At 37.3% G+C, this 14833-nt stretch overlaps 1 pseudogene; it reads left to right on the top strand.

Annotated features, from left to right (window-relative positions):
* The window catches only part of LOC108703128, a 533218-nt pseudogene extending 524672 nt beyond the window's left edge, over positions 1–8546 (top strand).
* The last annotated feature ends 6287 nt before the right edge of the window (positions 8547–14833 follow it).

Genomic DNA, 14833 nt, shown 5'->3' on the forward strand with positions numbered 1-14833 from the left:
CACGGACTGTTCACGCTGCTCCCATCTGGCAGATGCTTTTGCAGCATTAAAACCCGAACAACCAGGCTGCACAAAAGTTTTTTTTTTCCACAAGCTTTCAGACTCCTCAACTCACTGCCTGCCCTCCCACTACATTCCAGACACACCCGAACTATGAAGTTAACTTTGTGAACTGTTAATTTATTTGCACAATTCTAAAGGTTTACACATGTATATATCCAATTTCTGCCAATATATTGCACATTTCAAATGTTTACATATTTATTGTGTATTCTAAGTGCCTTTTTGTGATATGTACTAGCTGAAGCCACTTCGTCTCGTCACTTTGTATTCGTATACTGCTGAGATGACAATAAAGTTTACTTTCGAATTTGATGCAGTCTTAGCCAGCAAGTTTCCACTCAAGCTATAACTACTGACACCATCTTTGGGATTACTTCCTCAATAATTAAAGCAGCAGTTAGGTGGAATGAGATATTCTGTTGCTTTGGTCTTGTTGAAGATAAAAAAGTATCAAGATCCATCCTGGACAAGTTATATTCATTTTGGAGACCTCCACAACGGAAAATTGCCCAAATACTATGTGATTTTCCTCTGTCATAAATACTTAAGGACAAGAGTTCCCTAGCCTGGCATTAGCCTTATGTAAGCAGAACAATAGCTCAAGCTGCATAAAACTCATTAAAGTTACTTTTTAAGGCATTGCTTGAATTTATCCTTTGAAGCAATAGGAAAAAAAGAGACTTAAGGGCACTGCTGACGTTATACTGTTTTAAATCATTAAAAAAGTAAATTCTTTTGTCTCAACGGGACAATATCTTTAGGACACAGCCTGCTATGGACAACATGTCCTGAGATAAACTGACGTTTTGACTTTTGGTATACACGTAAGGGACCTGTTATCCAGGGTACTAGGGACCTGGGGCTTTCTGGATAATGGATCTTTTCATAATTTGGATCTTCATACCGTAGTTCTACTAGAAAATCATGTAAAAATGACATTAGTTTATGTATTATAATATTAATTATATATTAGTTTGGCTCAAATACAGTTTTATTATTACAGAGAAAAAGCAAATCATTTTTAAAAATTTAGATTATTTCGATGAAATGAAGTCTATAGGAGACGGCCCTTCCATAATTCGGAACTTTCTGGATAACAGGTTTCTGGATAGTAGATCCCATACCTCTACTTCAAGGACAACATTTTTTCTAACTTTTTTTCCAAAACAGTATCGTCTTGGTTTTAAAAATCATGTACCCCTTCCTTTCAAACCACATATGCCTAAAATGCCAGATTTTGGCTGTGATCCCGCCATAGATGGAGAGCCAATTCCCAGCCACACTCCAATCTAGCCTTAAACGGCGCAGAAGAGTTTAAAGGAAGAGAGCTGGTCCTGCTTGTGTGTTTATGTAAAAATTCATGCACAATCCTTTCCAGTTATTAAATGTTTCCATTTTTAGGTTCTGAAGTGATTAAAAATGTTAAAGCTTTGGATGGAGACTAAAGTAATAACAGCCCATAAAAAATTCAATAATTGTTTCTGGTTCTCAACTTCCTTAGCTACAGTATATGCAGATGGCGCAGGCTTCTGTTTAGTACGTCGTTTCCTAAGAGGTGCTATGAGTACATCTCATCAGGCACTTTTCAAATAAGGTTTCATTATTTCATGAAAGGCTGTAAAGTTGTATTCATGTCATGTGAGCTGCTTCCTCTCTTGGCACCTTGTTTTTACCCATACATTAGTCATTCATCAAAGTACCTAAGTAGGCCATCCATCAGAAGACTTAATATATCCAAAGACCCTTATATGCAAAGCACTAGTTGGTCATGCACTGGAACAATGAAATCTTTCTAGAGTAGGTGTTTACAAGCATGTTTTTAAGTAACTTTGACAGTATTCTTCCATCATTGTGCAGCTTTAACTATTTCATTGGTTGAAGCTGACCAATTGTGCAGATGTATTTTCATGATCCATTAATTAGAATTCAGTGTTTGCTCTCACTCTACAAGCTATAATTAATGGAGGGGGTCATTCACAACAAAACTGCATTATTATAACTTGGACAATCAAACATGTCATTGGGCATTTAGCCCAATTTTTGTGCATTGCTTCTGTGGCACCATGGGCCAGTGGCCAATTAGTTAATGAATAACTAATGTTACTAATTGTGTTATTTTGTACTTTCCTTGAATATCAGAAATCTAGCCATGCTCATATCTGACCAGGTCTCCACCTGGAATACGATACTTAGAGACGGGCTGGGAGAGACCAAGAGAATAGGGTATAATTATCAAAGTGTAAAATTAGATCTCACCAGAGTGAAATTCTTGGAAGTAGCGTTCTATCACTCATTTGAGCTTATCTACTAAAAAAAAAAAGTCACAATTTGGAGCATATGCACCAAAAAATTTGAAATGAAAACATTTCCAACTTACCAAAATTAGTTTGACAGGTTTTGGTGACTTCACATTGGTGAAAATGCTCTTCACACATTTTTTCCCCAGGTGAAAAGTCTCCAATTAATATTTGCTATTTTGCCATCTAAAGGCTGGCGAACTGCCATTATAAAGAAAAGCAGCATTTCATTGTCTACGCCTCCTTTATATCAATATCTCCCATACGTGATACCATAAACCAGTTGAAGAGGGGGATTACACAAAGAATTGACACCAAGAGACAATTCACCCCACTTCTTTCACAAAAGCATAACTATGATTGTAATTAAATATGTGATGTTTGGTGAAAATACACCTGACAAATTGAGAACTTTAACAAGGAGAAAATTCACTCTTTAGAAAATCTGCCCCAAGTTGTCCGTGAGTGTTTGAGTAATAGCTAGGCCAGAGTAATGTCACTAACACTCTAATTAATTTGACAAAAGGTGCAAGTACTGTTGTTATATAATCAATCCCTAAATCTACATATTAATACACTTGGGGGCAGATTTATCATGGGTCGAATTTCGAAGTGTAAAATACTTCGAAATTCAACCATCAAATAAAAATATATCACCGAATTTGGCCATCGAACGATCGAAGTAAAATCGTTCGACCGTACGATTAAATTGTTTGAATCAAACGATTCGAATGATTTTAGCGTACGATGGAACGATTTTACTTCGATGTGTGAAGACTTAGAAAAATGGTCTAGAAGGTCCCCATAGGCTAACATAGCACTTCGGCAGGTTTAATTTGGAGAAGTATTGAAGTCAAAGTTTTTTTTAAAGAGACAGTACTTCGATTATCGAATGGTCGAATATTCCAAAGATTTTTACTTTGAATCGAAGTCGAAGTAAATTCGAAGTTGTAGTATCCTATTTGATGGTCGAAGTATCCAAAAAATTACTTATAATTTCGAATTTTTTTACTTCGAAAATTCCCTATAATTCACTTCGACCCTTGAAAAATCTGCCACTTAGGGTGTTATTTATCAAAGTCTGATAGAAAAAGATCACTAAAGTCATTTCAGGCAAAAAATCCAAAAAGATTTTCCCTCTACAGTCTGATTTGCCACCAACAAATCTGATTTTCCAGCCAATATCGGACTTTTGTCGCCAAATCTCAAAAACAAAACAAAAAAACATGTTTTTTTGGCCGCAACTCAGCGCGGAACATGATATTGAACTAGGACCTTTGCCATTGACTTTTACAGGACCCCTACAGCTTGGAGATGGCGTATTTTCCGATTCTGACTTTTTTCAGCCTTGGGGTATAATACATTTAGAATTTTTTGTATTGATAAATAACCCCCTTAGCCATCAAAAAAGAAACCTACAAGCACGCAGTTTTCCTTTTAAGCTGCTAGCTCACATATTGTGACCCACAACACCCCATCACCCCATCACCACACTGGATACAAGGGACTGTGTAGCTATTTATCAGTTATTAAGCTGCATGCTTTAGTACTGGCTTAGATGCACTTTTGCAGTTTGTAGTTGATAGAGGTTGTAATTTTTCTTTACAAGGAACGCAAACGTTTTCGTTTCCATCATCCCTTAGTGTTATCAAAGGAAGGTCCACAGGATTGATCTACTAAACCTGTTATGTTTAGAGCTGCAATCCAAAGCTTTCATATGCACACTCTTATATCAGCATACTGTGCATTGATCACTGTCAGAAGTGACCGTGTAGCTCAGTTGGAAAGAAATGTAGCTGTCCTGCTCTGCTGATAACCAGTTCTAAGGATTCCGAAAGCTCTGCTATCATGTTCGATCCTAATGTGTATTACATGGTGACCTTGCTTAAACACTTGGGTTAAACTTACTTGTGTTTACTGAAGCTGTAATCTATCTGGCAATTCTAGCTTGTGTTGATGCGCTATTAAGGGCTGTATTTAGCGGAGGATAGAGAGTGCATTTGCCTTGGGCTTCCAGTAGAAATTGCCTTCTAAGATAAACATTTTGCAATTGTAGTTCTAGATTTTAAGTGCTGGAACTCTAAATTGTGTTTTTATGTGGCAAAGTAGTTTTATGTTAGGAAAGATATTAAGAACTGCATGGAAAAAAATAAAATCATAGAGAAGTAGGCTGCTTGCATAAGTATTCAATCCCCCCAAACACACACACCCTCTCTCGCCAATATATATTTTTTTTTTTATATAATCTTTATTTTTGGTTGATATAGCATACACTAAAATAACATCTCAACAGTCATTTTATAACAATAAAGCATGTTATTCATACATTGTGATCATTCAACTGTTAGAGAGAATGGGGACATGGGGAAAGAGGAGATAACCAACAGTGTTAACGCATAAACTCAGGGTTGACATTACTTTACCAAATTTCCAAGCACTCTTTCCTAAATAGCCTTTCACCAGTGACATCTCTGAAACAGAAGTGAGTTGTAACTCATACATATATAGCGAAGTGTTAACGTTCTACTCATTCCCTATGGTAGAGAGGAAGGGGATGGACTGTTGTAGAAGGGATCTAGCAAGGATACCCTGGGCAAGCATCAATATAAATAATAGTAAAAAAAAAAAAAAAGGGAAAGGGGGGTTTATAAAAATGAATAAATAAAACTAGTGCTAGGCCAAACACCACAAATCGCTCATTCTGTAATACAATGGTTTGTATTCAAATACAAGGTTGCTCCTGTCCGGTAAGATATTCTTTATAGCATCTGATTCCAAAAACATAACCCAAGCTGTCCATGTCTTGACATACAATGTTTGTCTATCATGCATATATGACAATAGCTCCTCCATACGCATTATCTGGCTCATTTCGGAAATCCACTCGCTGAATGTAGGAGGTGCTGTGGATTTCCAGTGGCCAATATTTTTTTTTAACAACAATCTTTATTCATTGAAATTGATTTGTTTAACATGCATATTATAAAAAAAACAGAATTATTACTCAGAAAGGCAGTATTGTAGGAATAACTGCCATCGTGGCTGTCCTGCCTCTTCTACGGAATTGTGCATAGGTGAGTCTATTGACAACTGGGGAACCAACCATGGTGCTACCGCTACCTGGATGGTGCCATTAATTAAAGTAGGTTCGGTCAATAGGCACAGCAAATTAGCATCAAAAGAAACACACTAATGCTATGACAAAACTGTCAGAAGTGATGAAACTGCCACTCTGAAAATGTTAACCAATTTTTGCATCCAATTTGTGAGCATGTGCAAAACTACAGGCATGCTTTCACATCCTTCACAGTAATGGCTTCTAAACTGGCTCTTTGAACACGATTGTTGGCTTTTCTGTGTTTCTCACTCATCCAATTTTTACTTTGGGTTTGTTATTTAGCAAAATGAGAGAATTGTTTAAGGGTCTAAATACTTTTGCAAAACTTTTGTGTCTTAGTGACTGCAAATTAAATCAGATATAATTTTTTCTCAAAATCCTTCATATACTCCTTTCTCTTGCACATTTCAGAACTGTGCAATAATCTACTGATGAAGAAAACAACTATGTTTCTACAGATAGAGAACAACACACACTAGAGAAAAAGACTGATAGAAACCTCAGATGGAGAACAATAGAACCAATATTTTAGAGGTAAATGACAACAAAGCTAAGTTAGAATCCACAGATGGAGAAGAATAGATGCTAAAGAACAGCAGAATTTCTGTAACATAGAATCCGCAGACAGAGAACAACAGAACCAAGATTTCAGAGTTAAAGAACAACAGAACTCATTTTTTATCCACAGATGGAGAACAGCAGAATTAAGATTTGCAGGTCAAGAACAATAGAACCAATATGTTAGAATTAAAGAACTAAGCTAGAACCCACATATGAAAAGCAGTAGAAGATAAGACAGAATCCACAGATGGAGAAGAATAGATTTTAAAGAACAGCAGAATTAAGCTAGAATCTCCAGATGGAGAATCAAGATTTTAGAGTTAAAGAACAACAGAACTAAGTTAGAATCCACAGATGGAGAAGAACAGATGATGTTGAAAAATAAGATAGAATCTGCAAATGGACAACAATAGAACCAAGATGTTAGTGTTAAAGAACAACAGAAGTAAACTAGAATCTGCAGACTGAGAACAAAAAAATATGCTAAAACCTACAGATGGAGACAAATACTTTATATTTTCAGTTATAAAATTATAAATTATAAATTATAAATTCTCACTCTCACATTAAGTTCCCAGGGAGACCCTTCAGGCTTTCGTCAAAAATTCTGCCAGCTTCTTTACATGCTACTTTATATTTGGCTTTGATACACAAGAATATGCAAGTGGCTTGTTAATGTCTCTTAAAATTATGTTTTGTTCTATACTCAGATATTGGTATTCAGCTTCCCAACATAGCTCACTTGCAGCTATTTACCTATTTACACAACTGTGTGAGAATGTTCTTATGTGTTATCTCTTGTATTAAGAATGACAGGCCCATGCTGTCTCTCCTTTGATTCTAATGTATTTCATCTTTCCATACAACTAAAACAGCATTTTTTTTTTCCTGGGTCATGTTGCTATAGAATATGAACACTGGTAACAGGAACAGACATGGTTGCTCAGTACCTCAATGTCTACCTCTGTAAACAACACTTTCCCAAAACTGAGACCATTTGGTGTACTCAAATCATTAATCAAGGGGAACTATGGCAAAAATGAAAATTTAATATAAGCAGCAGCATACTGAAATAAGAAGTTTTGTAAATATAATCAATTAAAAATCCTGTACCATTTCTTAAATAATCAAGTTTATCTTCAGTATACCTCTCTCAGCATCTGTTTCTCTCCATGCAGGAGTTGGATGTCAGCTAATCATTGACAGTTATATCCAAAATATCTTATAGAGGGGCTCCTTTTGCCTAGAAGATGTATTAGAGCTCACTCTATTAAAATCACCAGACATCTTTGTCTCTACAAGGCAGTTATTTTGTTAGATTTTGTTTGTACTGGAATAATTTATCTAATACATCTGCTAGGAAAGGAAGCCCCCCTATAAATTGGATCCAACTGTCAATGAATATCTGACACCCAACTGCTGCAAGAAACAGATGCTGAGAGAGGGATAGTGTAGATAAACTTGATTATTTCAGAAACAATGCAGAGTATTTAATTGATTATATTTAGAAAGTTTCTTATTTCAGTATGATGAAGCTTCTATTATTTCAGTATGATGCAGCTTATATTCATTTTCGCAACAGTTCCCCTTTAAGGCGCAGAAGAAAGCAGCAACCATGTCATAATAGCCCCATACTACAACACTGATCTCATTTGTACTTGCATATTGCCTCATCCTTCTCACATAAAGCAATTAGTTGCAATGAATTTCATTGCTCATGCTGAGATATCATTAGCAATATCTCTGGGACTTGTCTATTATCCCCATTAAAGCACCCTTTGTGGTGATCAAAACCTTTCAGCCTGACATTAGCCTTAGATCCACCAATAACAACTCTGTAGTTATATGTTGCTCATGAGAGGTGATAGGATGCTTCCTGCAGAATATCATAGATTAAAGATCATTGTAAATATGACATGTACCCTGCGCATGCTAAATTTTGCGTATAGTCTTAACATGTAACATGTAGTAACCACTTTGCTCCTTGTCTAAACCAGCTTTTCTTGAAGCTCCAGCAGTTAATTTTAATGGCCTGTTTAGTTAAGTTGCGGATGGGTTTGTGTGTATTTCAGCAATGCTTTACTTTTTTTAGTTTTTGAAATCTTTAATTAAGAGATACAAATGGTTGTTATTATTATAGAGCAGATGTGCATGTTTGATTGCTTTTAATCTGTGTTGGTTTGTGTTCCACCACTAACAACAGCTCTGTTGTATGTAGAATGCCACCAAGACACCATTATTCTACCTAATAGAGGAACTAACATAGGTTGAATGACTTTGAATCGTAGAACTCAATTTATTCTGATTCTCAAGAAATCAGGTTAACAAGATTTTTTTTTTCTATTCAGGCGTTTAGCTTCTCTGGAGGGAAGATGCAGCTGTTAGAGACAGACGTTTCTTTGACCTTGCATGACTTCATTGATCTTCACCTCCATCACCAGAATAGCATACCAGCATTCCTCAGTGCAGTCTCCCTTGAACTCTTCAGTCGCTAGACCTTTGCATAGAGGGTGAAGGCAATATTTAGCTAACAATCCTTTCAAATGCATGTGTTCTCTAAATGAAATGATTTGCTACTTAAGGTGTAAAAAAATGTCTACTGAATATTATATGTGTGTAAAACATTCTCAAGTCCATTAAAACTCATCAATCATTGATAGGTCCAGGTTTTTTTTGACAGTATGTTTCATTAACAAAATATGAATAAAGACTTTGTTCCATTATAACGTTTCCAAGGATGGATCAAGTAGCATCATATCATGACATCACACTATGATGTAATATTTTTTATCCCTTTCCTGTAAAATAAGTATTGCTAATGATCACTATGGCTGTGACAACACTGTGTTATCAATACAAGAGTCAAAAAACACCATGCTTTTTTCATCCTAGAATTATAGTCTCAAGAAAATTGAATCAATGATAGTGTATCTGAATAAGACATATCAAAATGGCATATGCATACAGTATGAATAAATATTTCCATTTTCAACTCTGAACCACCATTATGTGATGTTGTTTGTGTCACTCATTGGTCACCTGACAGCAAGAAAATGCAGGTTCTAACTCTACCAGGAAGAGGTAGTTGTTCAAGTAAAAGGCATAGCTCTGACCATTCATCAGCTTTAGAGACCAATTGGCTAAGCAGTATTTCTCTCTATTACACTGGTGGGCAGCAGAATCCTATAAGTGTTACCTACATTTATACTCCTATTAAGATAGTTAAGAGAGGGTTTAAAAAATATGTGTCCAACTACACAGCTGTAGTAAATCATAATCTGATGTGACTAGACCAAAGCTAACTGCTCAGTGGTTTTCAACTGTGCTGCAACATTGCTGCTGTGTTTGTGATTTTCCATGAATGTGAATTATTTAAATAGGAATTAGGTTATTTTTATTTACATGGCAAATAAAATATTAAAATGTTTATTCTCCTGAGGAAGCCTAATTTATATGTAGATTTTGTTTTTTCTTTTAAATGTAGGGGGCCATATGGTAACTTGTTGGAGCAGAGCCACCAGGAAAATCTCTAGAAAATTACACCAAAGTAGGTCTATTCCTGTCTTCATGTTCTGTGCATGAATGAAGCAGTTACCCTGGTTATGGTTCAAATATCTCATAAGTTAGAAAATATGGTCACCAGTTTACACACATGCAGCATTATACAATAGCATATGTACTTAAAGGCATTGCTCAGTCCTCTGTATATTATTATTAATTAAGGTTTGACTAAACCAGCCTCAACGTACCCCAGTTTGAAGGGTACTGGCTCTAATATTCAAACCTCTAAAAATCTACCCACAGCCACCCCAACTTGAGCCCACCCTACTCAACCACTATTTATAGACCCATGCCCTAACCGCCCCTGACCCTTCCATCTCTAACATCTGAAAAGGGGCAGACGCACGCCTATAAATAGAGGCTGGAGGAGGAAGCCACTAGAGTAAGGTCGCGGGTGATAAGAGCAAAAAGGAAAAGCTCAACCCAAACCCACTGACAGCCAGCAATTTTGCTCGGAAGCCAGCCTGAACATGCCTGATCTGTGGGTTTCAGCTAAGCCTGCATATCACTAGAGTGTACAGTGTCAGTTTTGTGTACCTGGGGCCCACCAGAACACCTGAATCAATGATCCATCCCACAAACATACACTACTCCACCACAGTGCATCGAACCGTCCACCACCAGTGTGCCCAGGAGTGGGGACCACTGTGTTTTCTCCAAATGCAGGCTGCATTGAGTGCTTGCCATCATTATCTTGCATTAGGACATTGCCTCAACCTATAGCCTAAGCAGGGGTGGATTTTCTTTAAAAATCCTAGGCCAGTGGCACACAGGGCAATTAGACCATCATTGCTTTTGGGTGGATATTAAATGGCAAGCACCCTTGCTGAGCCACAGCGAACCTTGACAGGCAGCACTTAAAGGCAGAACACTCCTATTTGCTGATGTATTCCAACAGAAAGTATCAGACAATGTGCATTTTTTTTTATTTAAATGGGGGAATGTGATGAACTATCTAAGCCAAAAATCTAGATCATGTTTGCTCTATCTGGTGAAAGTGTTACTAAAATGCTTTGGTTAAAGAACAGCATAATACAAAAAGGAAAAATTGTGAGAGCACTCCATGGCTAAATAAAAATGTACTAAAATACATTGGAAGTGCTACTGATCTGGCCAAATTAACTACAGACATAGAAAAAAAGAAGAAAAATTGATCAATGCACATTCCCTGGGCCCCTGTCATATCAGTAATCTATGCAGATGCATGTATTTACAAAGACAGGGGGTTTTTTAGTTACAAAATTATGATCATAAGATTGATAAGCCACCATACCACGTCAAGGTAAAACCCATATGGCGGTCCCTAACTATTTACCTCTGGTCATAATTTCAAATGCTAAAGCCTCCCGGCATAAGAGCATTACCTGAAAAATAAGGTCTCCCGACCTGGGCATTGGTTTTCATCATAGGGCTTAGTCCTCCCCCGCCATTAGCTTTCAAAGGGGAGAGATAACCTAGACCCCAGCATTGGTTCCATGAGATTAATCCTCCCCCGCTTGCGGCTTTTAAGAGAGAGAAACTGCCCAGACCAACACCCATTTCCAAAGGCATTGTTACACCATTTAAAGAGACAGGTATGGGGGTGCTACAACCACATGGAAGCCTGGCCTGCAGCATAGCTGCTGAACTTCCAAACAGAATAAATCTGCTACAATACAAAATACAAAAAGGAAAAATTGTGAGAGCACTCCATGGCTAAATAAAAATGTACTAAAATACATTGGAAGTGCTACTGATCTGGCCAAATTAACTACAGACATAGAAAAAAGAAGAAAAATTGATCAATGCACATTCCCTGGGCCCCTGTCATATCAGTAATCTATGCAGATGCATGTATTTACAAAGACAGGGGGTTTTTTAGTTACAAAATTATGATCATAAGATTGATAAGCCACCATACCACGTCAAGGTAAAACCCATATGGCGGTCCCTAACTATTTACCTCTGGTCATAATTTCAAATGCTAAAGCCTCCCGGCATAAGAGCATTACCTGAAAAATAAGGTCTCCCGACCTGGGCATTGGTTTTCATCATAGGGTTTAGTCCTCCCCCGCCATTAGCTTTCAAAGGGGAGAGATAACCTAGACCCCAGCATTGGTTCCATGAGATTAATCCTCCCCCGCTTGCGGCTTTTAAGAGAGAGAAACTGCCCAGACCAACACCCATTTCCAAAGGCATTGTTACACCATTTAAAGAGACAGGTATGGGGGTGCTACAACCACATGGAAGCCTGGCCTGCAGCATAGCTGCTGAACTTCCAAACAGAATAAATCTGCTACAATACAAAATACAAAAAGGAAAAATTGTGAGAGCACTCCATGGCTAAATAAAAATGTACTAAAATACATTGGAAGTGCTACTGATCTGGCCAAATTAACTACAGACATAGAAAAAAAGAAGAAAAATTGATCAATGCACATTCCCTGGGCCCCTGTCATATCAGTAATCTATGCAGATGCATGTATTTACAAAGACAGGGGGTTTTTTAGTTACAAAATTATGATCATAAGATTGATAAGCCACCATACCACGTCAAGGTAAAACCCATATGGCGGTCCCTAACTATTTACCTCTGGTCATAATTTCAAATGCTAAAGCCTCCCGGCATAAGAGCATTACCTGAAAAATAAGGTCTCCCGACCTGGGCATTGGTTTTCATCATAGGGCTTAGTCCTCCCCCGCCATTAGCTTTCAAAGGGGAGAGATAACCTAGACCCCAGCATTGGTTCCATGAGATTAATCCTCCCCCGCTTGCGGCTTTTAAGAGAGAGAAACTGCCCAGACCAACACCCATTTCCAAAGGCATTGTTACACCATTTAAAGAGACAGGTATGGGGGTGCTACAACCACATGGAAGCCTGGCCTGCAGCATAGCTGCTGAACTTCCAAACAGAATAAATCTGCTACAATACAAAATACAAAAAGGAAAAATTGTGAGAGCACTCCATGGCTAAATAAAAATGTACTAAAATACATTGGAAGTGCTACTGATCTGGCCAAATTAACTACAGACATAGAAAAAAAGAAGAAAAATTGATCAATGCACATTCCCTGGGCCCCTGTCATATCAGTAATCTATGCAGATGCATGTATTTACAAAGACAGGGGGTTTTTAGTTACAAAATTACAATTACCATTGCCTAATATAAATATTACTGACTGGGTGGAAATCCTTCCATGTTGAAAAGCCCAGAGAAATAAGCAGCTGAGTTTCTCCTAGTAAACAGCAGCTCACGAACATAGACTGAATCAAACTCTTCTCAGTGCCGGATGAAAAAAGGACCGGATTCATGTTTATAAAGAAGCATTATTAGACAACCCCTCGGCCACTGAATTAAAAAGGGTGTGACGTCAGTAGAGCTCTGCTTGCCAGCCAACACAATAGCCTGAGTCTAACTGACACTGCAAATCTCTCCCACTCCGCTATGAAGGATAAATTAAGTAATTAATAGGTTTACAATGAAGGCCCTATCTTAGAGGAACAGAGTGATGTGTAAGGCTGAAATGAAAAACTGTGAAAGGGGAAGGAGGGGGGAGCAAATCTCATAGGAAGAAGGAGTCTATGAATGAATGAGATGCCAGATAGGGCCCAATACACTGCTTAGGATTTCATCAATCTAAATCCCACTTTAATACACACTTTGATGCAAGAGCAATGTGGTGGTGGAATAGCCACGAGGTGCAAGAGTTAATTATTAAAGAGCAGCTTCTTTTTTTGCAAGGGAAAAGTCCATTAGAAAAGTTGAACCTTTAAATCTCCTGCTGAAAAGAGGGAAGAATGGGCTTAAAACATGCTCAGAGTTCACTAGACTTCTGTATAAAGCAGAATATATATTTGTCACATTAATATGACCTTGTGAGGAGGTTGCCAATATCTTTAGAGCTATATGTGCTGTGTATAATAGTCTTCCTCACAGAATACAACCACGATATCCTCCCCACAGCTGCTGATTTCAGGTTTATCTTTGAGGGTGGAAAGTAGCACTTGCAAATCATATTGATCTGGTTATATGAGTGATGCCATCAGGATGGAGGACACCAGATATCTGCAAGATGAAGGCCTTTGATTGGGCCTGAAGCTTAGGCTGCTTAGTTTTAGGTCATAGACGGCTCCAAAGCAGAGGGTTTGCACCCATATTAGAAACATGTTTTCTGTTTCTGACAGCTCACCTGCCAAGAGGGCCTTGATAACAGAAAACCCTAATTTTATGGCATAAAAAATTTAAATAAAAACACTTATTATATAATATTTTCAAATGAAAAAAATAGGGAAATTTGTATGGTCAGGAATGGAGCTTTATATTTTTTTCATCAATGAGCAGCACCACTGCTTAGTCAAATCCTCTCTTGAGTTGCATGTGCTAAAAGTCATGCTGAATATCCAAATAATACAGGTTTAAGGCCATCTCCCATAGGTTACTAGATCTGGTATAAGGTTTGTGATTATATTAAATGACCTGACTCATGGTAATCACAGGGAAAGCAGCTCAGTCATAAGCTATATTGGTCATGAGAAAACCAACTCTATCTGAACTATATATTGGTCATTTGAAAATTATCCTGGTATGCATCTTGGCCTCAGGCATAGAGACGGGGAAGGCAATTTATGATTGACAACTCAGATATTTACCTTTATAACAGGATTTTATGTTTTAATTATTTTATTTATTTATTTATTTAGGTTCCATGTTTAATTTGCAAAGGACTTTCATTATACAGCATTATACAGTGTCGGCTTTGCTCACAGCGCAACTCTTTGTCAGGTGAAGATTCGCCAGGACTAATTAACGCTATTTCACTAAAATCCGAAATTGTGTCCAGGGCGCCGAAAACTGGCGAAGTTGCACTAGTGTTACTGCGCCAAGCGCTGCCTAATTTGCATACGGCGGGAAGTTAAAGTTCAATGGAAGTATATGTTAAAGCAAATACATTACACAATTGGAAGGCATATATATGCTCTTTACTAACTTTCCTTAGACCTATCTTCTAATTACTAATCACTCATGATTATTATTATTAATATAATACATCTTAAAACTTTTTCTGAATGGTTTATAAAATGTAATGTCTTAATGAGATATATTCCTTATTTAATAGCTAAATAGGTTTCCTGCAAATCTGTAGGGGCCAATATTAATCTTGTACTATAATTGTATTGTATGCTTAATTTTTTTTCACAAATTGGTTTTCCTTGTAGTCTTTGAGAAATAAATTATATGTTAATGTGCTACTG

Source organism: Xenopus laevis, chromosome 9_10S, assembly GCF_017654675.1.
Source record: "Xenopus laevis strain J_2021 chromosome 9_10S, Xenopus_laevis_v10.1, whole genome shotgun sequence".
Classification (NCBI taxonomy): domain Eukaryota; kingdom Metazoa; phylum Chordata; class Amphibia; order Anura; family Pipidae; genus Xenopus; species Xenopus laevis.